Genomic DNA, 26,391 nt, shown 5'->3' with positions numbered 1-26,391 from the left:
AGCAGCCTGTGGTTCAATTATACTAAAAGATCGCTCAGTGCCCTACGGGTCCAGTACAATAATGGGTTTAGAGTGTTGATGGGGCTGCCTCGTTTCTGCAGTGCATCTACCATGTTTGCAGAGGCGCAGGTGGATGATTTCTACGCCATCATCCGTAAAAGAACAGCCTCACTGCTCAGCAGACTACGGGGCAGCGCCAACAGCATTCTAAAGATCATACCTGACCGATATGACTTGCCTGTAATGAAGTCTTTCATTCGGGTCCTGATCAAGTAGTCTCATGTTAGTATATTTGGTTGGGATGCGAGTGAAAGAATTGACATGTATTTTTATTTTATTTTATTTTATTATTTTTTCTTTGTCACTAACATAGTTTTTATGTTAATTTTGGTAAGATACTAACACTAATGGACCATATTATGTTGTTGTCTGAATAAATAATTATATTATTATTATTATTATTAAAATCGGTTATCGTGTAACATACATACAATAAAAAATACAATCAAATTGAGAACCTCTCCTTTTTAAAGTCGGTTCATTAGCTGATTAACAGATACAGGTATTACTTTGCGGAAACTCATGTTAATTTTTTTTTGTGACACCTGATGACTGATGGTCAGCGACACACCTGTCCATAACGGTTGCAATGCCACTCAGAGCTTTATAATATTTCATTTTATTTCATAATAGTGTCCCAGACAACTATACCAATTGCCTGGTTTCAAGCTAGTGCATTCCATGTATTATGAATACCAGAGCAACGGAAGCACTTTGGGGCACTTTCCCATAGTACCCAGATTAGAACCAATTTAGAAAATCATATAGCGCCAACAGTATAACTCTTGTGCCACCGAAATGTCAAAAACCCAAGTTTGAAATCGCTTAGATCTGAGGGGCACGACCAGTGCACCCGTCACCCTGAGACATAAATTGACAAGACCCATATGTAAATCGTGCAAAACAGCTGCGACTGTGTTGAATATATTTTTCATGCAGTTACATTTCCCGTGTTACACGTGTTTTTCTTCTATAAGAGGCATCCTCAGGGGTTGTTGATTGTTCGACCCTGTGCAGAAGAATTTCTTCCAAGACTCTTTAGCCTTTATTGGGTTCGCGTAACAAGAAAGTAATTTCCTTCCATTTTGTTTAAAATTAACTGAGTTTGTGTGTTCATTTAAATTCAGTGCTACATGTGTATAGTGTTTGACGAACGTTTATGAAAGTAGGGAATTGCGGCAGCTACTAATCTTTTTATCATAGTAAATTTATTATAGTTCTTTTAATAATCATAATAATAATATTTTATTTATAAGCGAAGGACTTAGGAATAAGGTTAGTATGATGCAATTCGAATATTACAATCACGGAAAATTACATTAAATATAAAATTGAAATTTATCTAACACACAAATATAAGTAAAGTCTTAGAATAATAACGCATAGAATGATAGTTTCATATCAAACGAACTGTCACAAGTGAGGCAAAAATCAAATTCATGTAGGCTAGTTTTAGTAGTAGGTTAATTTTCGGTTTTAGTGAATATTTATATAAAAATACAAGTTGAAACGCGTTACTTCCTTGTGGAATGTGATGTTAGTATCTATTTTATGTTTATCTGTATTTTTACACTCATTTACCCCACATTTCGTCATTTTTAGCTAAAATTCTTGATCTGTTCGCGGTGCAAGTTGACCTTGAGCACTGAAGGCCCGCCCGCTCGTGTAGGCCCTTTGGGCGCGCTTCAATTTGCCTCACTTAGCGTGTGTGGACTAGGTTTCTGTGCGTTATTATTCTAAGAGTAAAATAGTATAAATTTATACTAAACCGCCACACGAAGTTGTATCTAGTGGGCCTTGATGGGGCAGTCTATTCTAACCGCCACAACTTTCAGAATGCTGTTGGGGCACCCACGCATACGTCGCCAAAGTGAGGGCAATCCGTTTCCTTAGAATGGCATGAAAGCCATCTGTGCGTGTCTCAGCATATATGCCTGTAGCGCTACAGTGTCGCGGTAACCCCAACATCTTTTAGCACTTTACTTCTAAATTTAAATGTACTTGTTTTTGGCGCTTTTTTCTTTGTAATCGTCATTGTTTTCTATGTGCTTCGTTCATACTTTTATTTTCCTCTAGTCTTACTCACTCTTTACCCGAATCCCATTGCTACAATCCGCTACAATGAATATATTAAAACATTTTTTCTACACACATATCGTAAACTCTCTATAATGTGTTCAAAAACCGCAAATTACGTCCGGCATAAAGGTAAAACTGTTTTGTTGGAACAAATTTGTTATCTGTGAAAATGTTATTATTGCTTCATTTTTTTCCATCCAGTAAGTTGCTTCATAATAACAACGAATTCGATGTTATTATTACATTCAATTTTCGAACATCTCTGAAAAACAAAACAATTCGATTGGACCTCAATTCTAATATCAGACAAGATGAAGTTTTACTCGACATGAAATGTCAATAGCAAACAATTTTGACAATTTCACACGTTACTTGATAACGAACGATATTGTAGTTGGGGCCGGTTCTAGTTTGTTTGAATTAAAAATAAAAACTACGGTTGTGTGACATGCGCGAGAAAAGTTTTTATTTGCCGCCATTTCGCCAGTCGTAACATGCACAACACGGTTCCTAAACACATCGCAGAGAGCTTATAATATGTGTGTAGATAAAGCAGTGTATGTAACTGTACATAATTAGGCATTAAAACACTCTTCAGATGTTAATGCCTTTTATATGTCACACTTACCTACTCATAGCCCCGCACTATTGAAATCCTGTGTCGCTGGTGCCATGGACACATGCATAGACATTCACAAATTACACCCAAACTCATGAGAGAAATAAATGTAGGCCACACATATATTTCTCCCGGCCGGGGAATCGAACCCGGGACCTCTGCGTGGCAGACTGTCAAGGTAACCGTTCGGCCACGGAGGCAGTTGATCTGTTGATGAAGTGTGTTGCAAAAATCCTTCACTGTTCAACGAAAGACAGGGGTCTTTCGTTGAAACCATTTCATTCAAAAGAACTTCTTTAGAATTTTATGGGTTTTATTGATACATTTCGTAATAATTTATTTACCTTGTTGCAAATGTATGCAGCCGTTGCATTGACTTACAAATAAATGGACGACGGGTCTAATACAAAAACCACGAAAAAATGTCCCAAGTCAACCTATTTAAACGTAGTGACATGTAAAGGAATATGAAAAAGCTAAAACGTTGAATTTAAATTGTAATGTCATCGCAGTACTGTCTAATTTTGCTTGCTTCGCTGTCAGTGGAACAAACGAAGACTAAAGCGTGAATAACGCTCTGTATACGATTTTAACGCCCTATAAGTTCAAGACACTTTTTAGCGCGAACCCGGCGTCCATATAATTGTAAGTCAATGAGCCGTTGAGTGAAATTGGTTGGTTGTTGTAGAAGGGAAAGCGTAGACGCCGCATATGCCAAAGTTTCCTAAGGCGCTCTTGTTCCGGCGAAGAGACTAACTTATTTACAAGCAAAATATACGAAACAACAAAGAGTAAAGTTATTCATTGTAATAATGATATAAAAATTGAGAATTCGTTTTTCATATAAATTCCTGCCTTTACGTATAGAACACGGCTTTGGGCAACGACTTCAATTTACAGACATCATAGAAATTATATGCTCTAAATGGTTTCAAAAAAAACACTGTTTTTTAGTGTTGAATTTTGTCAAAGAATATCGGGACAGACGTAACAGTCTATACCTATTGGGAATGAGCTAGACAGGCAGATAATATTGACCAATGATTTCTGTCCATAGTTGGGTATTAACGTAAAGCCCCTGGCAAAGTCGTTGTTAGATGCACAATACATTTCATTTTCTTTTGACTCAGGAGCCTCCGTTTACATTTATACCTAATTATTATATTACTATAAAGGTAAACATATTAAGTAAAAGAAAAATGCTGTCGAGTTGTATGAAAATATGGATGTTACGGTGTGGACCTTCACATTTATAGTCATATAGTCTTTTTTATATTTATTAAATTTGTATATGGTAACCTTAGTAACGTTATAATCATAATACCTATACATACTCTGTTATAGTGTAGGCAGAACACTCTGTTACTTATTAATCTATGATTTATATTTTTGTCTTGTTTTTAACACCCGTCATTACATGCTTGCAAAACGAGATGGACAGTGTGAAATTTTGTATAGTATTTCGAGATTAACTCGTTGTTATATCTTATTATTTTATATTTATTAAAAACCACAACTTTCTTACCGAGTCAATGTGAATAATTTAAAACTTTAAATTTATTTTCACACAATTATTCAAATAGCAAAATGTGTGCAACACACCGATGTAAATTAATCTTCAAACAGGAGCGCATCTACGTCCGCCATCTTGAATGTTTGACAACCAACTAAATGATGTACAGCATCTTCACTGCACATCAGTGAAACACAGCTTATTGCAATAGTTTTCGACGGTTTTGTAAAGATGTGTAAGGAGGCGTTATCACGACACAATTTTGTGTGGGGAAAATGCATATGCAGCGCTCCTAGAGGTCACAAGAAGAAACAGCATTCTGTATACGAAAATTTTACGCGGTCGCTAGCGATAACTAGCATTGTAATCTCATGGTAGAGGCACTGGTCGTTTCTCATCAATCAACTGCCTCCGTGGCCGAACGGTTACCATGCCGGACTGCCACGCAGAGGTCCCAGGTTCGATTCCCGGGCCGGGAGAAATAGTTGTATGGCCTACAATTATTTCTCTCGTGAGTTTGGGTGTAATTTGTGGTTGTCTATGTGTGTGTCCATGGCACCCGCGACACAGGGTTTCCCTAGTGCGGGGCTATGTTGAGTGTGTGCGTTATTTATTTATTTATAAAATTTTGTCCACTTGTACGGACAAATCCATGCTTAAATTGATAAGACTCTGTTAACACTGAAGTTGTAAAATCACAGAGGTGACGAATCAGTGCGACGACGACGGCTTCACAAAGGTAGAGAAAAGGAAGCCCGCCAGCCATAACATAATATGTGACATAGCATCGACAGGATCGAAATTTTCTGCTGCGTCAGGCCATACTAACAACGCTGCTGTATCTATCGCGACTGCGTTTCTCCACGAAGTCTGACGACATAGTGAAGTACATCAAAAGCCAAATAGGGTAAAACCGGGATAGATGCCCCACTTTTTGAAAGGGCCTCCTAATTTAAAAATTATTAGTTTACCATGGACAATTCCTATGGATATAACTAGTTTAATCTTTTACATTACATTAAGACTTGATGTTATTCATCTAACATTTACTGATTTTGAAGAAATTGACTTTTTGCAAACCTATTTTTTTGAGGATAGATGCCTACCTGTATGGATAGACGCCACACAATGAAAATACCAAGAAGAATAGATGGCCTTTAGAATAAAATAGTAAAATTCATAATAAAATGTTTTATTTGTAATGTTAATATATTGTATAAACATACATACTACATCTTTAATAATAAATGTATACGTATTTCAAGTTACTACCTACTTGACTTCGTATTTTTGTAGCTATTAAAACATTCTATACAAAAATGTTCTCTGTTTGAACTGTGAATAATTTGTCTTTTTGGTACTTTTATTTACTTTTAAACTATTATCATTTACATGTCTTGTTCAATAAAATAATGTATTTTTTATTTTCTTTTCCTAATTTTCTTGTTTTGTCCTTTGCTCCTAACCTATACCGCGAAAAATCGAGGCGACTATCCTATTCGATATGGATTTTATTACGTAAATAAGCTATATACAAAAGAGCGATTATTGACACCTAGGTGCGCAGTTAACGAACCAGTGTATAGTTATAATAAAAATAAAACGACATTTTTTGTAACTTACAAAGTTATGCGACAGTAAATACTTGCGTCTGAAATTTTGAACCGTTTGTCGTGTTCGTCGCGAAGATTAACGCATGCACAAGCCAAACGCGTCTATTCCACACGAAGCCCTGCAGGAACTTTGATGAGTGGTGTCTATACTCCTTATTTAAACTAATTATTCTTTGTTGCGATTTGGGGAAGTTAGGTTTTTTGAAAACATGATCCCGGTTTTACCCTACATCTTGCCGACCGAACATCTGTCGAATTTCATGAAGGACGATGAGGTTAATAAAAGACTTTATAACCACTTCTTTCTTCTTGATTTATACACAGATGAGTGGTAAAGTTTATACTGTGACACAAAATCTATACATAATCTACTGTTCTGTAGCGTGTCGGTTCAAGTAAAAATGCAAAGAGCGTTGCTGCTCGATAAGGCACGTAACGTTCGCCGGTTCCATTTGTGAGGTGAGAATATGAAATACGTATTAATATAATACCCAAATAATTATAATTGCCTGGAGGCATAGGTAATAGGCGAGAATTAATTATATAATAATTGCATAGAATACATTTTCTACGAGTAAATAAAATAATAAAACACAACCTATATTTGTGAATAATCCATGACAACAAACTCAAACTAATCTTCAAAGCCATACAAACGCTACAAAACAAAAAACCAAGTGTCGCTTTATTTATTAGACAATAAGTTAAATACACAATAAAAGCTTGAGTACTGGAAAGTAAAACTAGGATTAAAATTATATGAATAAAATTGGGTCCAAGATTGTGGCAGCGTACCCCTTTTATATGGCTATGCTAATGCGTTGGACAAGGTCTGCCGGCCCTTGGGTTTATGGGTTTCCCAGACAGTAATTTTTATATGTTCGTGTTGTATTTTTTTTTTATTAAAGAGTATGAATGAAAAAACGCACATTACATTACAGTGGCAACACGGAACGTAATTTAAATAGAAGGTAATAAGCTAATGTTTAACAGGCAGCCTTATTGCTATTGTAAGCCTGATTACTAGGGCTCGGATAAATATGCAGTATACTGCAAAATATATACATATAATTTGGGCAAGAAACCTTAAAATATGGGATAAAAAACTTACTGTTTTCACATAGACTACGCCTTATTATAAAAAAATCAATAATTTTTTTCCCGCTTCAATCTAATTTTCTAAAATTAGATATTGTTACAATACCTAATTACATGATTTTTTAAATTTTCAAAATTAAAATTCTGTCTGTTTGGTTGGAACAACGCTTTGTACTGGCACCTTTCCACGTCTCAGGATGTGACTGGAGCAAACTTAAATTTGCACGAGTCTGCAAGTGAATAGGTCACGTCTCGCTTGTCTGATAATCTTTTTTTAAGCACATTGTTTAATTATTAATACAAAGATCGAACACTCAGAAAAAATTTTTTTCTGAGTGCTTTTTCTGAGTGTTCGATCTTTGTATTAATAATTATAACAAACTAGTGGAGTAATTTCACAAAAAATAATTATTGAATATCAATTCAATAAAAATTTAATTAACACATTGTTTAATTAAATAAAATATCACGGACTATAGTACATATGTTACGCGATAACTTCGGTATTTGTGAACCGATTGTCATGATTCTTTTTTTGTTGGAAAGGGGGTACATCCATAGTGGTCGCATTTCATTTTGAAGAAAATCATCCACCTCGAAGGGTGGCTGTTCACGCATGAAGATTCATTTTTATAAGTAGCGCCTAACTTTAATTTAGAAGCAATTACTTTAATGGTTGATTTTGCTATTTCTCCAATTCAAGGCGCTTTTCTCTCTGAGTAGTGTCGTAGTGAGAACCTATTTTTATTATCTCCAGCGTCAAGTCCTGTATAGTGGCGAACTAGGGGATATTTCAATAAAACTTAGCAAATAGACGTAATTACACGCACTTTTGAGGTCGGTTTTTTTAGTACTCTGTACTGAGATTATTTATTCTAAATATCATTATTTATGTAGAAAACTAATTGCAGAACGACAATTATTGAAATAAAAAATATATAATTACATAATAATCCGGCTCCTACAGATTACCTGTTATCATATTATGTAATCATCTATTTTAAGATAGTTTTTGGATAAATTTTTTGTACAGATGAAGAGCACCGGGGCACCACAGGCCAAGGGTTTCCACTCCAAAGGCTGTAAATAGGTAGTCTGAGCCGAGGTCCTGGTACTTATTACTATTTATTCTTTCCGCCAGCTCAGCTGCGGAGCCAATCCTCTTGCTCGGTGTCCTGGAGATGGGATGTGGTAAGTGTCGGCACACTACAAGGGATGATAGCCCTTCCGTCCGGGCGTTTGCCATCAGTTCGTGACTAAGGCCCGCTTATGCCTATTTTAACCAATATTTTTTTATAAAGGTTTATAGCCCGGTTGCAAGACCTTTAAGCCAGTTTAACCAATCAGAAGGCAGTAGAGCGATATTTTAATTAGAAAAAATACGTTCTTTCTTTGAAATTTTTCAGTTCACTGGCGAGTATTATAGACAATAGAGTTTTGATTCAGAATTAAAACGAGCGCTTTTGTGATATGGTTTATGAAATTATAACTTGACAGATTAAAAGTACAGGAGTAGAAGGAACTCGGTGCGTTGGAATCATAACGTTGCGACGACGCGACGCACTGGCAGCGTTCGTGTGGCATCGCTCTAACACTATAATATGGACTATGAGAGTATAAATTATTTTGGGATATCAAGTGATGAGAAGAATAAGTTGTAGACCAGGTAGTACGCGACAGTTGCAGTGTCACTTTTAAATCGCAACGATCTAAGGCGCACTGCTGTTGCAGCTGTTACATTAAGTTATTAAGTTAACACGTCCCATGAGCACGTTGTTTCACACCTTTCAAAACAGGTACATAGTAATGCTCAGGTTATTGCTTGGCGGCAGAAATAAAGTGTGAGAAAACATGACAGACTAGCACGCCTTTATTATACTTGTTTTGCATAATATTATACTCGTACGTAACTCCTCTATCATCGTAAAGGTATCATAAGTAGAAAATAATCGTAATAAGAAATTGCGGTCCGCCCATTTCCATTCCCTAGTGGCCACATGATACCATTTCCAAATATCAGCTTACGATGCCAATATCTCCATTTACCATGCTACTACAATTTTATTGTAGCAGAATAGGATTTTTACGAAAATTATGCTTCTAGTAATGGTATACTTTTTTCAAGTAGTACAAGAGAGATCACGTAATGTGATGATCTGTAATGTAAGCATTACTGCGTTCCGGTTGGGAAGAGTAAGAGTGCTGATGAATTTACAGGCACATGGGACTTGTCAAATTATGTCTCAAAGTGACGGGAGCAGTGGCAGTGCTTCTAAGATCTTTGCGATTTAAAGCTCTGATTGGCACTGCAACAGTTATGGATAGGCGCATTTATTACCAGGCGCAGATGGCCTAAGGTTCGATCCTTCCAGGCAGAAATATTTGTATGAGCTACATATATTTCTCTCATTAATTTGGGTGTAATTTGTGGATGTCTGTGTGTGGGTCCATAGCACCCGCGATACAGGGTTTCTCTGGTGCGTTATTTGGTTCCGATATTCGAAAACTAACTACGGTTCTTAGACCATAGCTCGTCAGTTCGTGTGGTTTGTCTCCTGTGTCTTGACATGAAAGGGGCTGGTGATGGCAGACGGAGAGACGCGACTAACGAATAATTACCAAGAGTGGTTATAGACACGTACCTACGAGACCAACGCAAGATCGTGATGGTTGCGAGTGAGGTGGATGATGAATGAAAAAATGATTAAAAAGGATCCGTTTATTGTTCCATACAACTTTGCCGAAAATATGTACTCAAGTACTATCACGTATTATTGAATTAACAACTACGATGAATTCATAAAAAAAATTGAATTTATTCTAATCACGTGTACAACTCAAAACTATCGTTCGAACAACATTATTAATGACTGGCAAAACAATAATTGTTTCAAATGGTAGAATGATTCTTTAAAAAACAGATCTAATCTTCTTTTGCAAATCTGTAAAAAGTATCCACTAGTTCTTTTATTACTTAATCATTACGAGTCCATTATTATGTTATTAAAATATCTAAAGAAGTTGCTTTTTAGCCAACTTCAAATTGTCAAAATGTCAAAAGTCAGAAGACTATACCCCAAGCCGTTAAATCCTATTTAAATGGCACATAATGACGCGGTCGTCACGTCAGCGTCACAAAGATTTTTTATTCCGTTTCGGTCGTGTGTTTGATTCGCGTCTCTGGAGTATTGCTAGGTATTTGTGTTCTTGGTATTTGTCATTGACTTCTGGCTATTCTTTACGGACATTCTTTCAATTGAACTCGGTTATTAGCTACAGTGACAGCTGTCAAAAGACGACAACGTATGTTTCTTCGAACGCAGTATCGTTTATCGTATAATAATAATTGTAGAATGACATTTTTCAGCAATTTCTATTGAAATTAAAAAGATTTAAATTAATGTATCCATTCATACAATCTTGGAAATTTTTTGACGTAAATTGTACCTCGGTAAACAATTTGGGCCAAAACTTAACCTCAGTTTCATGTTTCGAATCTTTCGCAATATTATTATAATAAACTTTTCGACAGACATGTCTATTCACTATTTTATTGTAAATTTTACACTTTTACAGCTGCTATATGACTCATTCGTTCATTCGCATGGTAAATTTCGTATGTTATCCCGTGAAGCCTATTGGTTCACACAGAGGTAATACGTAGAGTGGCTACAGCTACTCGTAATTTGACTATCGATATCGATATCGATCTTCAGAAGTAGTTACAACGTCGATTTTTTTCTTTATTTATTTAGTTCAGGCCACATGACCCATATAATATATACCTTAAGAACTAACACACCTACAATATAATAAAAACACTATTTCTAACTAATCTACACGAATTACACTTGTCGGCGACGTGTGGCGCAATCTTTCATCATCATCATCATCGGTGCTGTGCTGTGGTTACGGCTGATGGGCTTCTTCCTCTTCACCTTTGTGAAGCGATCCTCATCGCACCGGTCCATCTGCCTCTGTGGTTTTGCAACTTATGAGACAGGCTGACGGGGATTGTTTTTGTGACGCAACCATTTGTGCCGACTCGACACTGCTGATGGCTGCATTTTGCGCTCCACAATGCGTACTTATATTAGAGGCTTCTGGTGATCTACATACCATAGCAGCGTTGCTTAATAACGCAACTTGGGCACGCAGCTCACTTATAGTGTTATCTGAAGCCTCAAATTTACACTGCAACTCGGCCAGGCTTGACTTCAGGGAAGTAATATACTTCAGCAGCCTGGTAATATCCATGTGGTCGAACGCGACTAGGGGCAGCTTCGTCACGAATGTAGGCACATCGTCCGGGTCAATCTCCTTTAGGAGTATGATAATGTCCTGGAGATTCTTTATGCTTCCTTCCTCTGGCGAGATGGCATCTGCTTGGAACAACAGCATCTTGCCACTGCAAATTTCATCCTATTTGACCTCGTCCATGGTACCAATGGCGTGTTGGATAAACGCCAAAAGCTCTTTGGCCATTAGTTGTTGGGAACCCAATGCCACTTACGCGCAGCGGCCTAACAAGCCGCGCCAAACTCGAACTATAATAATAATTCTCACTGCGTAGTGGAGCGCGTTCATTTCCGAACGCGGACCGAACTGCAATGATATGACTATAATATGTCAATCTATATTCATTTATCTTTATTACGTTCGTCTTTCAATATTCTCCTCTACTATTCTCATTCCAAGACCACGAAATCGAACAGACTGACTACCAGAAAAGTATTAGACATGTGTCTGTGTAATGTGGATTATTCCATTTATGGAAAGCCAAAATTTTAGTAATGATGTGCCTAAATGGATTGCGCTCACAAGGACTCTCTTGCACCTCCTATTTTTTTTTCTGAGGTGAACCCCTTGGATAGAAATATGGGAAAGCTTCACCTGTAGGGCTAACACGACAGGGTGTGACTTGCGCGAGAGCGACATAAAGTGTGAGATACTGCTATTTTTGCATAAAGAATAGCATTTGGCATGCGTTTGACGTACTAGCACTACTGATTGAGAGTGGTCTCAAAAATATCAGTTTATATTGTAATCGAAATTAAACAATTTTTTCGGACTTGGATCGCGTAAATTTGTAATAAAACTAACGATTCAGGCTCTTTGCAAGTTCCATGATCACGACTGAGTGAGACGACATTAGTTATCAATAAGTTATGTCTATTATTAATGCAAACAGCTGTAATATGAATTATCTTTATGAAAATATTATTAATTTAAACTGCCATATTTTCAAATTTGTTTTTTGGTAATATTTTTTGTTCATACCTGAGCCCCAAATCTACCAATTTTCTTGAATCCGCTGTAATTCTATTGAGACTTTACTTAGATCATGATAAAATTTGTTATTCTGCTAAAATCTAGTTGCAATAACAGTTGAGTCGCGATAGGCTGTTAGTGGAATGGCTGTCATGGCACTCATTAATTCAATCACAGATAAGGCCTTACTAAAACACCCTGAAAATGACTATGCATATCCTATCCATATATCTCTTTTTTATGTTTAAATTCGACTTGTGTGTCCACCGCACCGCACGGCTGCCTTTCGTGGTAGCTTTCGTTTAGCAGCCACGAAATATTAGAACGACATTCCACCACCATTAAGAAATTACAAATCTGTTGCATCCTTCAAATTGTCTTTTAAGAAATTTTTATTATCTAGCCAGGTGTCCAACAGCACTGGCAGTCGTGCGGTGCGATTATGACATTCCACTACTGACACTAATATCACAACCACACATACATGGTAACACAGTGATCACACAATACACGCTCACACAGACTCTAGACGTACTCGCAGTTTCTCCTTTTTTAGATTGAATTTTCATTTTTAAATTAAATTCTCTATTTTTCTTTCTACTGGGTCGAAGCCACTTTATTTTTGTTTAACTGTAAATTGTTGGCTTCACTGAAAATCAGCGTAACGAGATGTTCCCCTACGTCTCGTTACAAATAAGCTGAGTGGAGACCTTTTTGGTACCATCTTAAATATAATACTGTTTTATTTTAAGTAAATGTTACAATAAGGTTATTTTCATTTTTGTTTTTACGTTCTATTTGTATTATGGTTACCAAAGAAACTATTTTTCCTTCTTTCTTTCTTTCTATGTAAAGAAGGAAGCAAACGAGCAAATGAGTCACTTGATGGGAGGTAGTCATCGTCGCCCTTGGACATTAGCAACATTAGATGAGCTAGCCTTTGAGCGCTCGTTAATCAGCAAATTTAACCTTATAGTTCAAGACTCTTCTAATCCGTCGTCTGGGACCCTTGGTCGAGATTAGCATAAACACACACGTTGACTCTTAAGGGAAAACAGAGATGATCGCGTAAGCGAAATAGGAATGGCAGTAGAATAAAACAACTATGGACGCATATTACAGTGAAAGAGAAGTGTGACAAATATTACAAGTAGATATCGATAGCTCTATAGTACAACCCTAAGAGGTATAAAGAGGTCTATTCCAGGCAAGATAGGAAGCTATACAAGGCAAGCGGTAGATAGTGTGATGTCAGACACCAATAACAAGCCACAAGGTGACGGGTTACAGAATTAGATTCACTGGATGGCCTAATAACATATTTTGTGTTATTAAATAATTAACTTTATTTTTAAATAAAGGTTTGCGTAGGTCTGTTTTAAACGAAATTCGATGCACTATAATGTATCTCAAACATTTAAACATTTGCGGTATCGTGAATTTTTTTACTTTAGTCCGCATTATTTTTTGTTTTGATTTATAATTTTTTTAACTCACGCACTTCTAGCCCCGTACAAGGGTAACCCTATATCGCGCGTGCCATGGACACTCATATAGACAACCACGAATTACATCCAAACTCACGAGAGAAATAATTGTAGACCATACAAATATTTCTCCCGGTTCGGGAATCGGAATTTTTGTGTGTTTATTCTTTTTTTAAATCTTCTTCATTTTTATTATAATGGGTGCACTCCAGAAACAAACTAATTATTTTTATGGCAAAATGTATCTTAGTGGTCACCATACTCGATAGTTAACGTTAACAAGTTCGAAGTTCATTGGCCACATCCTGCAAAAAGAGATCCGGGAAGGCTTTAGTAGACCGTTAGAGACATAACTACATGAATGACGAGGCACCTCTCACTAAGTAATGAATGAACGTTCCGGCTTCACCGCTAGATCCTTTAATTGACAGGTGCACGTAACTGTTCTGCTTTATGAAGTCCCGGGTCTTTCTTTGATGTTCTATGGGAAACTCGGGTATTAGTTTTTGTGATACCTAAATGAAAGGAAGCGCCTTATGAATAGGTTAATTTGTTACGACTTATTACTTTGTCAGCTATAAGTACGTACCGGTAGTGAATATGACACAAAGACCTTTTTTTATACCAACGAATAAGGACGAACAAGTCGTGCGCCGGGTGGTAAGCGATACGTCTACCTATAACAGTTGCAATATCATCGCAATCGCGCGTTTATATCGATGCAATCGCGTGTTCGTATCGGTGCAGTCGCGCGTTTGCACCGTGTGTAACCGCTCGTAGAGATTTATATCGCATGGATCTGACGGACACTACCACTACGCCAGTCACCCAGAGACATGAGTTGACAAGTCCCATGTGCCTGTAATTTCACCAGCACCCTTCAAAACCGGAATGCAGTAACTCCGACATTATTGCTTGCTGGCAAGAAGTAGATATGGCGGCAGTGTTTCCCTGGACGAACTCTTACACAAGGAGCTCTACTACTATTACTTACATGGAACTAATGGGAATGAATATAATATGTTAAGGTTACAATTGTTCCACGTGGAACTGAGTACATGCAACTATTGGAAGTAAATGAAAAACACACAAATATAGTCAATTAATTGACAACTATTTGCGTACAATATTTTATTTAAATATAAGATCTATTTATCTGATATCGATTCTGCATTTGAGGTGGATTTTTTAATACAAATTTTGATGTCATCGCCATAGTCTAGTAGAATTCCTCGTTAAAGAGTTTATCCAGGCAAGTACTGCCACCGTATCTCTTGCCCATAGGCAGCAGAGTAAACATTACTGCGTTCCAGTTGCGAAAGGTAAGGGAGTTGGTGAAATTACAGGCACATCAACTTACGTCTCAGGGGGCTTATCAACTTACGTCTCAGGGTGATGGGTGCAGTGGCAATACCCCTCAGATCTTTGTGATTTTAAGCTTGCCATCAGGCGCACGACTTGCTCGTCCCGTCACTTAGTTGTTATAAAAAACAAAAACATCAAAAACTCTTTATACGACCTACAACTGGGAAATCAATGACAAGGGTTACGCTGTTGTCCGCCACACTGGCTTAATAAGGACTGGTGACTAGCCAAGGCTAGTGAAACTAATTCTTTGCCCAGGATTCATCTCGACATTTCATTACTGAACGTTCACAAATGAAGAGAAATTCTAATCATCGCCATATCTCAAGTCAAAGCATTCAACACAATTAGCCGGACCCGTAGATGCGCTGCGGCAACACACCCACAAGACAGCTTTGCGTCTAATTACAAATGCATTCATAGTTTCCGTGCTACCATTATTCGCACAAAGGCAGGATGTGAATGACGAAAGGGGCTTGAGAAATCTCCTACATAACCGACTGCAAGTAAGTAATCGCAGCGAGCGAAACCTGCGAAGCTTTCTTGCCATCTACTCAAACGCTTTAGTAGCAGTAGAGCAGTCCAAGGAAGTACTTTGGAAGTACTTTAAACATCTTTAAAAATTGGCTTCATTCAACCCTTGAAAATCCCCATATTTGCCAATGGCCGGCTTCATTCAACAGTGGATAAAATCTTCAACCTTTGTCATTCAGCCAAGTTACAATGAATGGAACTAACTGAGCGTTTTAATTAGCGTACTTGAATTATTCCCTGGTAAATACTGTTTCGACATTAGAGTGCATCGCGATTTCTGCATCGTTCAATTTTCATTGAAAATTATTTCAGGTCCTTATTCTGACGTTGAAGATAAACAATTCACACGTGAAATCGTTATACAACTCTATGGCTTTTTTGGAAGGTAAGTAAGTACACGAGGAACAAGCTAGAAAATTCGCAGTAGCGATACTTATGAAAGAGCTCGTCCAAGGAAATACTGCTATCTTATTTATTTCTGCCGCTAAGCAATTACTGCTGCAGTAATGTGACCCGGTTTGGATGGTAAGGGTGCTGGTGAAATTACAGGCACATGGGACTTGTCAATTTGTGTCTCTGGGTGACGGGCGCAGTAACTGTACACCTCAGATCTTTGTGATCTAAAGCTCTAAATGGCATTGCAACTGTTATGGATAGGCGTGTCTCTTGTCACACAACTTGTTATCATATACTTGGCACTGTTGTTGTTCACTTGGTATCATAAAAAATAGATGATGACTTTAACCCGATGCTGCAACCAGGGCAGTCTGTATATTACCGTAATCTTTAACTAGGTACTTACAATTGAACTGAGTTGCTTACGATGAGCTGGTAGCTTACAGTGACTTCATTGATTTTTGGAGTACACTGTTTTGTATAGGGAACTTTTTAAATTTTCTGGTTTGGTTTTTAATGACTTTTGACGCAGCGACATCTGTGAAAAATCTATTTCTTCACTCAGCGAGGTACCTTTTTTTATAACATCGCGATGAACAAGTCGTTCGCCTGATAGTAAGCGACACACCTGTCCATAACAGTTACAGCGCCACTCAGAGCTTTAAATCGCAAAGGTCTGAGGGGCACTGCCACTGCGCCCCTCACCCTGAGATATAAGTTGACAAGTCCCATGTGCAAAACATAAAACTCTGAGTGGCGATGGAGCTGCTATGAACAGGCGTGTTACTTACCAGTTAGCGCACAACTTGCTCATCTCGGTGTCATACAACAAAGCTCGCCATTTTGAAATAAAATGGACATATTTGAAAATGGCGTAGACCTGTTCATAGCTGATATCAAAATAACAAATGGGCTTTTTTCGGTGACTGAACGTGAACATAAAGGGGTAATCTTAGTACGCTACCTACGGTCTAAGTAGATCCTGAAAAATGAGAAATCGATGGATTTCTACGTACCCTGGTAGTGACATCGCATATATGACGTCAGCGAAATATTTACATGACTGACAGCCGAGGATGTTTTTGTGTGGTTGGGGTTTTTAGGGATGCCGCAGACGCTGCAAGTTTTCACCTTCAGATCTACAGATGCGTTTGCGAATGTGTGAAAAAATGGTTTTTTTTTCCCTCAGAATATTTATTATGAAAAAAGAACTTGATCCATTTTTTGAATTATCAATTGATATAATAGTTTTACATAATTCTGCTACAAAAGACACAGATGGAATATTACATTTATGAATAATTAAAATTTAAGATGAGCGAAACACATTTTGTAAATAACAAATGCAGCTGTTTCGGTATTTAGCCTATTTAATTTTTTAACTGGATCGTAATCTAAGCCAACGCTGCTAAAAATCTGCTCACTTTGAGCTATCCCGAGTGAAAACGTTCCAAGTAACACCTTTTAAAGCTGACGGGGTCGTTTATATAATATAAACTTACTTACAAATATCAATTAGAATTCACAGAAAAAATGTTCCCAACTACCACGCGCGTAACGTAAGTCTACGTAAATTCAATAATTCTCCTATTTGTTTAAAAAACAAACACGTCGTTGCCTGCACCACCGGATTCTTTATCCCTGCTTGGCTAATTAGCATTAGTACTTGGCAAGGCTGCCGCCGTTAGTTGAAAGGGCGCATGTGACATTTTTTCAAAAATTTTGTTACGTATACTGCTCTGATAATAATAATAATAATTCAAAATTAGTCTTTTAGGCCTTGGGAGAGGCGAGATATTAAAATAAACATAATAATAATAATAATAACCGGGGAATATCGCCTGTCCCATTTAATAATTCAAAATTAATCTTTTAGGCCTTGAGATAGGCGCGAGTCTAAAAAAGATATAATAATAACGCACCCACATTCATTGCCCCGCACTATAGAAACCTTATATCGCGGGTGCCATAGACACACACATAGACAACCACAAATTACACCCAAACTCACGAGAGAAATCAATGTAGGCCATACAAATATGTCTCTTGGCCCGGTAATCGAACCCGGGACCTCTGCGTGGCAATCCAAAATGGTGTCGATTAAATCCAAGGTTGTTGGTATTTAGCAGAGCCATCCCATAAGTGGCAGCAGTCCTCCATACACGGCCGGACTTGTGCTTGGTACAGCTGAAGCAACTGGCCCGGTATAAAGTAACGCCTTACCTTGGAAAGGATGCCTACTAGATATTGTTCAATGTCATTCATTTCTTTAAACATTATTTTCTCGGTTGTGAGTTTCTGTCACATGCGTTCTTTCAACTAAAACGGCGGCAGAAGGGCTGTTTGAGAAGAAATCTCAGGATGCAAGTTTTGCGATTTAAGTTTCTAGTTGTGTTTACATATGCTCTGTTTATTTGTATATGTTTAGTGTAGTACGATACACAGAAGCTTAAGATTATAACAACGGCCCCACTGAGTAAACGTGTAAAAGCTTTTACCGTAATATTTCTTTTTAACATATTTGAATTTTTCTGTTCAGAATACACCCTTTTTTTGTTTCAGATTTATTTTCCAATTAATTTTATAATTATTCAGTCATTCAATGTTTATTCTACGGATAATAATATCAACGATTTCACAAGAATGCGGTAGGTATGTATTTTGCACATTATCTGCTGTTGCATGTTTATAACAAACTAACTTTGTAATATTGTTTTGCATTTTTGCATTTTTTTTAATTTATGACCAATTACTAAAATAATACAATATCATTCAACACAAATATTTTTTATTGTACAGTAGGACAAATACAAAATAATACAAAAAATAAAAAGACAGGTACAACAGGCGGCCTTATTGCTATATAGTAATCTCTTCCAGGCCACTATCGCGTTACAGGAAAAACTGTGAGATAATAATTAATTGAGGGCGCAACAGAATTCGTATTTAAAACACATATTCCACGTACACAAGTGAAAAATAAAAATAAAAATAGTCTAAAACAGATATGGAAAATAATAGTAATAAGTAAATAAAATACTTAAATAAATAAATAACAAAAAAACATATGATTACACAAAATTAGGATTATATAGAACATAATAATAACAACACGGACGATCTAAAACAGGTAAGAATAGAAGAAAATAATAATAACTAGAGTGTGAGATAATGAGTTTTGAAAGACTCAACAGACTTAGCGCGCCTGATCGATTCAGGCACAGAATTCCACAGCTTGATGCTTCTAATCTTGAAGGAGTCGGAATAGAAGTTAAAAGAACGGATAGGGCAGTTTAAACAAAGAGTAAGAGAAGACCGTAAGGTGCAACTGAGAGTAGTACTATGAAACACGAAACAATCTTTGAGGTACGGAAGAGAGGTGGGAGTAAAGAGAACAGAGCAGAGAAGCGATAAACGGCGAAAGTCCCTTCCACAACGGATGGGCAACCATCCAAGTTTGGATCGGAAGTTTGAGACATGGTCAAATTTACGCAACCCAAAAATGAACCTAATGCAAAGGTTCTGCAACCGTTCCACCTTACCGAGCAAGCCTTCAGACAAGTCTGGATAACAAGTATCCGCATAGTCTAGTATAGGCAGAAGGAGTGACTGTACCAGACTGATTTCAGTCGGAATGGGTAGAAAATTTCCTAGACGTCGAAGGGACGTGTAAGCAGCAAACATCCTCCCACTAACCTCGGTGACCTGAGGTTTCCAAGATAGGCTCTTATCAAAAGTGACCCCAAGGTTCCTAACGGTATCCCGTATTGGGATTAGAATACCCATGTAACTACATAATATTCGCATCGATAAATTTTAATGTCCATAGTCAAACATATATGTTGGTTGGTAAAATTACAGGCAGATTTAAAGCTCTGAGTGGCACTGCAACTGCTATGGATAGGCATGTAGCTTGCCATCAGGCGCACGACTTGTTCATCCCGTCACTAGATATTATGGAAAAAAAAATTACATTTTAAAGTAAATATGTAACTTTTCCTAAGAATAATAGTGTACAAACTAGAAGCGGACAACCGCCAAAGGGTTTTTTATTAATTTTTGACAAAGTATCAATATTTTCGTGTTTCATATTATAATATAAGATATAATCATGTCGTTTTGTTGCATGTGTTGTAACTGCGTCTACTTAAAAAAATTCAACGAAAATTTCAGAATTTTGATTCGTGATTTTATTGTAAAGCGTAAACGATGTTTTTTTTCTCGCAAATCGAAGTGAAAAGTTAAGTTTCAACTAAAGACTAAAAGCCTATATGAACTATCGGAGTAATAGACATCCTCGCTAAAGCTTGAGTGGCTAACTACCTCAGGTACCTATATACTGGCCAGTTTCAGACCCTTGATAAAAGATATACTTATCGAGTTCTTAGGTTTTCGCGATTGTTACACATAGGAAATGAAACTATTTTTCCGGATTTAAATCGCGTATATTTGTTTTTTTAAAGAAACTATACTATTTTATATAGCTTGAATACTTGATACACACTTTTTCATTACATTACTACACATCTGCTTTTGTGGCCGAACGGTTAACGGTTAACGACTGCCACGCAGAGGTCCCAGGTTCGATTCCTGGGTCGGGAGAAATATTTGTATGGCCTACATTTATTTCTCTCGCGAGTTTGGGTGTACTTTGAGATTGTCTATGTATGTCCATAGCACCCGCGATACAGTACTTCCCTAATGCGGGGCTATGTAGAATGTGTGCGTTATTACTCTAATGTTATGGAACCTTCTCTAGTCTGTGGCTAGTCGATAACTGTTTTTGATTTTCGCTAATTAAGAATGAACTCAAAAATGAATGAATGAAATGTGAATGAAAATGACCGATAAAGACCAAGTGACTAGCTCGGCATATCATTTAATAACGTGTTTTAACGCACACCCGTAGCCCCGCATGAGGGAAACCCTGTGTCGCGAGTACTATGGACACGCACGTAGAGAACTACAAATTACATCTAAATTTACGGAGGAAGTTAAATTTTAAATCAAGAGAGGTACTTTTAACAATTTTTTTCAAATTCCAATAAACTTAATAAAATCAGTATTTTTAATGTTTAAATGGGAAAGGCGATATTCTCCGGCAATAACAGTCGGCCAAGGTCAGGGATTCAGGTCCAAGAAGTTTACCAGTTTGCAATACACACAAACAAAATAAATAGGATTAAGAAATCCCGAGCGCTGTAATTGTATACGAAAGTCGTTATCATAATAATTTATATATCTGGGATTGTGAACAATAAATAAACAAACTTTCCTAATTATCTTCTTTAATTTGTACGGCAAACAAACTGACAATTTTTGATACCCCTCTTATTTTATTTCAATAATATCTTTAACCGCTCACGCGATACATGTAGCCATAGACGCATACCACACCTAGAGGTGCCGGTGATGATTTTATACCGATTTATCGGATATCGAAGTTATAACAGGTAAAAGAACTAATATTAATTGCTATTTCGGTAACTACTCTAGCAAACCATACAGTTTTTAATGCCTGGGTCTGTCATTTAAAAAATATAAACAACTTCAAAAATACGTCACGACAATCATGTGTGTTATTGTTTGGGTTGGTGATTTCGGTGTTTATTTATTGAAAAATTGCCGTAAGTAGCATTTTTTAAGTTTACATTTTTATAGTTTAGTTTACAATGCAGAATAATAATTTTTATTTATAAAAACTTGTATTTAAACTGAATGCTTTTCTAATTTGTGAAACCAAATAGCCGACATTTTGCGGTAGGAGGAGCGCATCGCGTGAGCGGTTATCACGCCCGTTATAGAACACAACACGTGAAATGAAACCGAATTTATTTTCTTTTTAACCATTGGGCACACTTACGATTTCGACGGCACACCGTTAACCCATTCGTACAAATCTTATATTAGCAATAAAAGTAAATAATTTAATCCAACGGTCTCGGTGGCTACGAGGTCTCTAATTTCATAGCGGGCTCTTTTAATAGTCATGGTTGGTGTAAATTACTTACGTACATACATAAATATCATCATGCATGTCTCCCACCCCTATAGGCAGAGACTATGGACCTTTATCTGCAACGTTCCTGTCAAACTTCCTTCACTTCCTCCACTGCCATCAGTCTATTCATATGTCCTTTTATTCTTGATACTTTTAACTCGGCCCTTTTTAAGGACATCCCTAATGTGATTGAGATATGTACGCCGAGGTCTTCTTCTGCGCACGTCTCAATCTACATTCACTCTGTGTGCCGTCAGTTTACCAACATTTATTCTTTCTCTTCTTTCTACATGACCAAACCATCGAAGCATCCCGCTCTATCCTGGTGACTACATCATCTTTCATACTACAAAATTCTCTTACTAGACTGTTCGAGATTCTGTCTTTAAGATGATTACCGCACATATTGTACAAAGCTCTCATTTTTACAGTATTCACCGTACTTTCATGTTTTTTCTGCCATACCCAACCATACATTAGGTTTGGGACCAGTACGCCTCAATGAACAGCCAAACGCGCCTGTCTTGAGACTTTCTGGCCATCCATTAAGGCGTAATTATGTATTTATCTATAAAAATATCAGGAGATTCCTATAAATTTTGGATTCTGTATAATCATAAGATGGTCTAAACGTAAACAAAGAAATATCATAAAATGTCATAGTTAAAGTTTAAACTCTGGTGTGCTGAACCTTTAATTTTTAACGGAATTTGAAAGGGAGGAAAATCTCATTATCTACAATTTAATTATATATTACACAATGTTAACATTAAACAAAAACTTTAACAACAACACACAATAATTTCACAAACTCATGGCGGAGGCAAGAAAACATTCGAGTTCGAAAACCGCAGCACGAATGACATCACTGTCACATATGGCAGTAGCCTATAGAATATCAAGGCGAAGCACTTGCAGTGTCTTTGAACGTATCTAAAGCCTTTGACTGGGTCTGGCACGCAAGCCTTTTAAGCAAGCTGTCCTCCTATGGGCTTCCCACTGACCTTTGCAATTGGATCTCGGATTTCTTGAGGGAACGTTCAATTCAAGTGGTCTTAGAAAGCTACTCTTCCGAACATTGAGCGATAGCCGGAGTTCCTCAGCGTGCCGTAGTGTCTCCAACTCTTTTTCTGCTGCATATCAATGATATGTTAATTCCAGGTATCTTCGCTTAGGCTGATGACAGCACACTAGTTCTACATTGACCCAGCTTGGGTTCGAACTCGGGGCCTAAGAGGCGACACCATGATATGTGATACAATATTGTTATAATTTGTAAGGCAGATTCCTCTGAGAAAAATGAGTAAGAAACTCAAGGTGCTGTTGCTCTTTGTAAATAATAAATCTTAACATTTGTCATTTACTATTACTTATTTGAAATATAATATATAGAAACAAACTGCAAGAGTCAAACAAGAATTTTTGTCGTCCAAGTACGCAGAAACTGTACAACCTTTAGTATAAAGTTTTTTATTCCTCGTATTAACGTGTCTTTGTTTCATATGTAAATAAATTACTTTTAAAGTCGTCACATCGATTAAACTGTACTATTCATTCCTAAGGCATATTTCCCAGAGGAGAATGAGTAACGTTGGTCCACTGGTGGCCAAATTTGAACCTAGAACGTGTTATTAAAACGAGAATCTGTCAGAATTGTGGTGTCGCACTGCACTTCGGTCCAATTAAGACCTGTACAAACGAGCCACCTGTACAAGCGCTTTAGCTAACGGTGTTCTTGAATTGGTTTAACAAACCCCTGTCGTGTTTTGGCATGCTGATTGTGTTGCGACTCGATATTGGCTTCAGTGAGGACACAGACTATGCAATAAAGTACCTGGTACCATAGTGTAACAAGACAAGTAATCCAATTCTCTGTTAGTGCCTACACGTCACTCGGAGCGAAGGTATCGTACTGTTTTATTTGTATCAACAGATTGTAAACATAATATTGAAATACCATTGAAAAAATAGAGCGGCGAGAGGTTTTGCAACCTATTAAACTTGATGGTGGTGTGGACTGTAAGGCGCGGTTCTAGAAGAAGGTATGGAAAGTCGGATTTACGGCTATAGCATCGAGAAAATAAAGAATAAAAAATAGAAAGAAATATTATGAAGAAAAACTGTGCCGTACCTTGAACTCCTCGTCAGGGCCGTATACGCTGGAGGTGTACGTCGCCAAGGGAATATTCACACGCAAACAAATCACTTAAAATAATGCGGTTTTTCAATGAAAAAAAATGTCCGTCATCCGCAAGAACAGCGTAGCGTCTGCATCTTCTTTTATTTCTTTTTCTTTTTCTCGAAGTGGTCGCGGCGAGGTTCTCGTGCCGTACCGCGAGCCAGCAAATACGAATGTCTTCTATCCCCTTCACTCAAAGGCATTTTGGCACAGTGCAAAAGGGAAGAGAGAAAGATTCGATGCTACGCCTATTAATGAAATTAAAGTATCACCAAAGAAGCCAATAGAAATTATATGGGAAATTTAAAAATAATTCATGTGTGGCGTTACCAACTATATTTGATATGTTACCATGCTGGACTATATGTGTAACCTACATTTATTTCTCTCCTGAGTTTGGGTGGTATTTGTAATTGTCTATGTCTGTGTCCATGGTACCCGTGATACAGGGTTGTGAGTGTGTGCTTTATCGAAAATACTGTAGGAGCTCAAACTTGTAGAATTCCTCCAGCATTTATGAATCGATTTCCATTATTCTTTTTTTGTAGGGAAGTGGGTACTTCAGTATTAGTCCCATTTGAATTTGAAGAAAATATTCCTCTTATAAGGGTGGCAAACTTAGGGATGAATGCGATTTCGGTAACCAATTTCAATAAAACTCGGCAAATAGATGTAATTTCACGAACTTTTAAGGTCGATTAATTTTTTATATAAAAGTTATAATTATGTTTCATAATTTTTGATCATGTAAGTACATATACAGGGTTATTCGGAAAATATAACAACCTCACAGGATTATCAATTACTAACATCATTAACAAGAACCTTTTGTTCCATCAGTTTTCACGAACATAATAATGTTCGCTGGGGCGAGTGTGCCCGATTTCTATGCCATCATCAAAACTCGTCCAGTCTCGTTCTGGGCTCGCAGTAGCTCGATATTGAGTGCTGTAAGGATGTAAGCAGTTCTATTTGTCGGCATTGGATTACCGTACACTGCACTGACAACATTAGATGATGGCTAGGTTATTTTATTTTATATTTTTCTTTTTCTGGTCCAAGGGCAAAATTTTGTATAAAATTTTATATGTTAAGTATACAATCGTTATTTATATTTAATGATTTTGTTATATATGGGTTTTTTAGCTCTGAAACAAATGTCCTGTTATAAATTTACTAAAAATAAACTTTTAAGATTTTATTGTATATTGTTTGACATTTTTTGCAATGTAAGACACTTTTCCTGAAAAGGACCTACTGCTCTTCTGTCGACCCTTCTCTACTGCCGAACAAACATTGACAATAGTGAATGTAAGCGTTCATACAGTTGCTCAGGTTTTTGTAAAAGTGTAGCAAAGGAAATTTTAAAGGAAATGTTATTACGACACCAGAGGTAAATATACTTTGAACACGGGACACGACCGGATAACACGTGACACACGTTGACTAAAATCAAATTGTGCTTAGATAGATGAAATGTTTATTGTCTTGTTATACATACGCACATGCAAGAATAAATGGATTTTGTACAGAAAACTTAATTTTTGTGCTAGATCTGGCACGGTATGCTTGAAGGCGCGGTACGCTTGATACGAATCCAGCGGAATCGAAGGAATTTTCCTTTGTCAAATTTCACAAAAAAGTAATATAACGTTAATAAGCAATAAACCTAAAAATTTGAATCATGAAAGCGACATATCTGATCAGCCGCTGGTAGTTGAATAAGTTTAGTAGCAGTAGAGCTCCTTGTAAAAGAGTAAAAACCTTACCTATTTCTGCCGCCAAGCAGCAATGTTAGCATTACTATGTTCCGGTTTTGAAGGGTAAGGGTGCTGGTGAAATTACAGGCACATGGGACTTGTCAACTTATGTCTCAGGGTGAGGGGCGCAGTGGCAGTGCCCCTCAGACCTTTGCGATTTAAAGCTCTGAGTGGCACTGTAACTGTTATGGACAGGCGTGTCGCTTACTACCAGGCGAACGACTTGTTCGTCCTATCACTAGATGTTATAAAAAAAGGTACCTCGCTGAGTGAAGAAATAGATTTTTCACAGATGTCGCTGAGGCAAACGTCATTAAAAACCAAAACAGAAAATTTAAAAAGTTCCCTATACAAAACAGTGTACTCCAAAAATCAATGAAGTCACTGTAAGCTACCAGCTCATCGTAAGCAACTCA

Source organism: Hyposmocoma kahamanoa, unplaced genomic scaffold (assembly GCF_003589595.1).
Source record: "Hyposmocoma kahamanoa isolate Upper Pololo Valley unplaced genomic scaffold, ASM358959v1 182, whole genome shotgun sequence".
In the NCBI taxonomy this organism is placed as follows: Eukaryota; Metazoa; Arthropoda; class Insecta; order Lepidoptera; family Cosmopterigidae; genus Hyposmocoma; species Hyposmocoma kahamanoa.
This window is presented reverse-complemented; position numbering follows the sequence as displayed.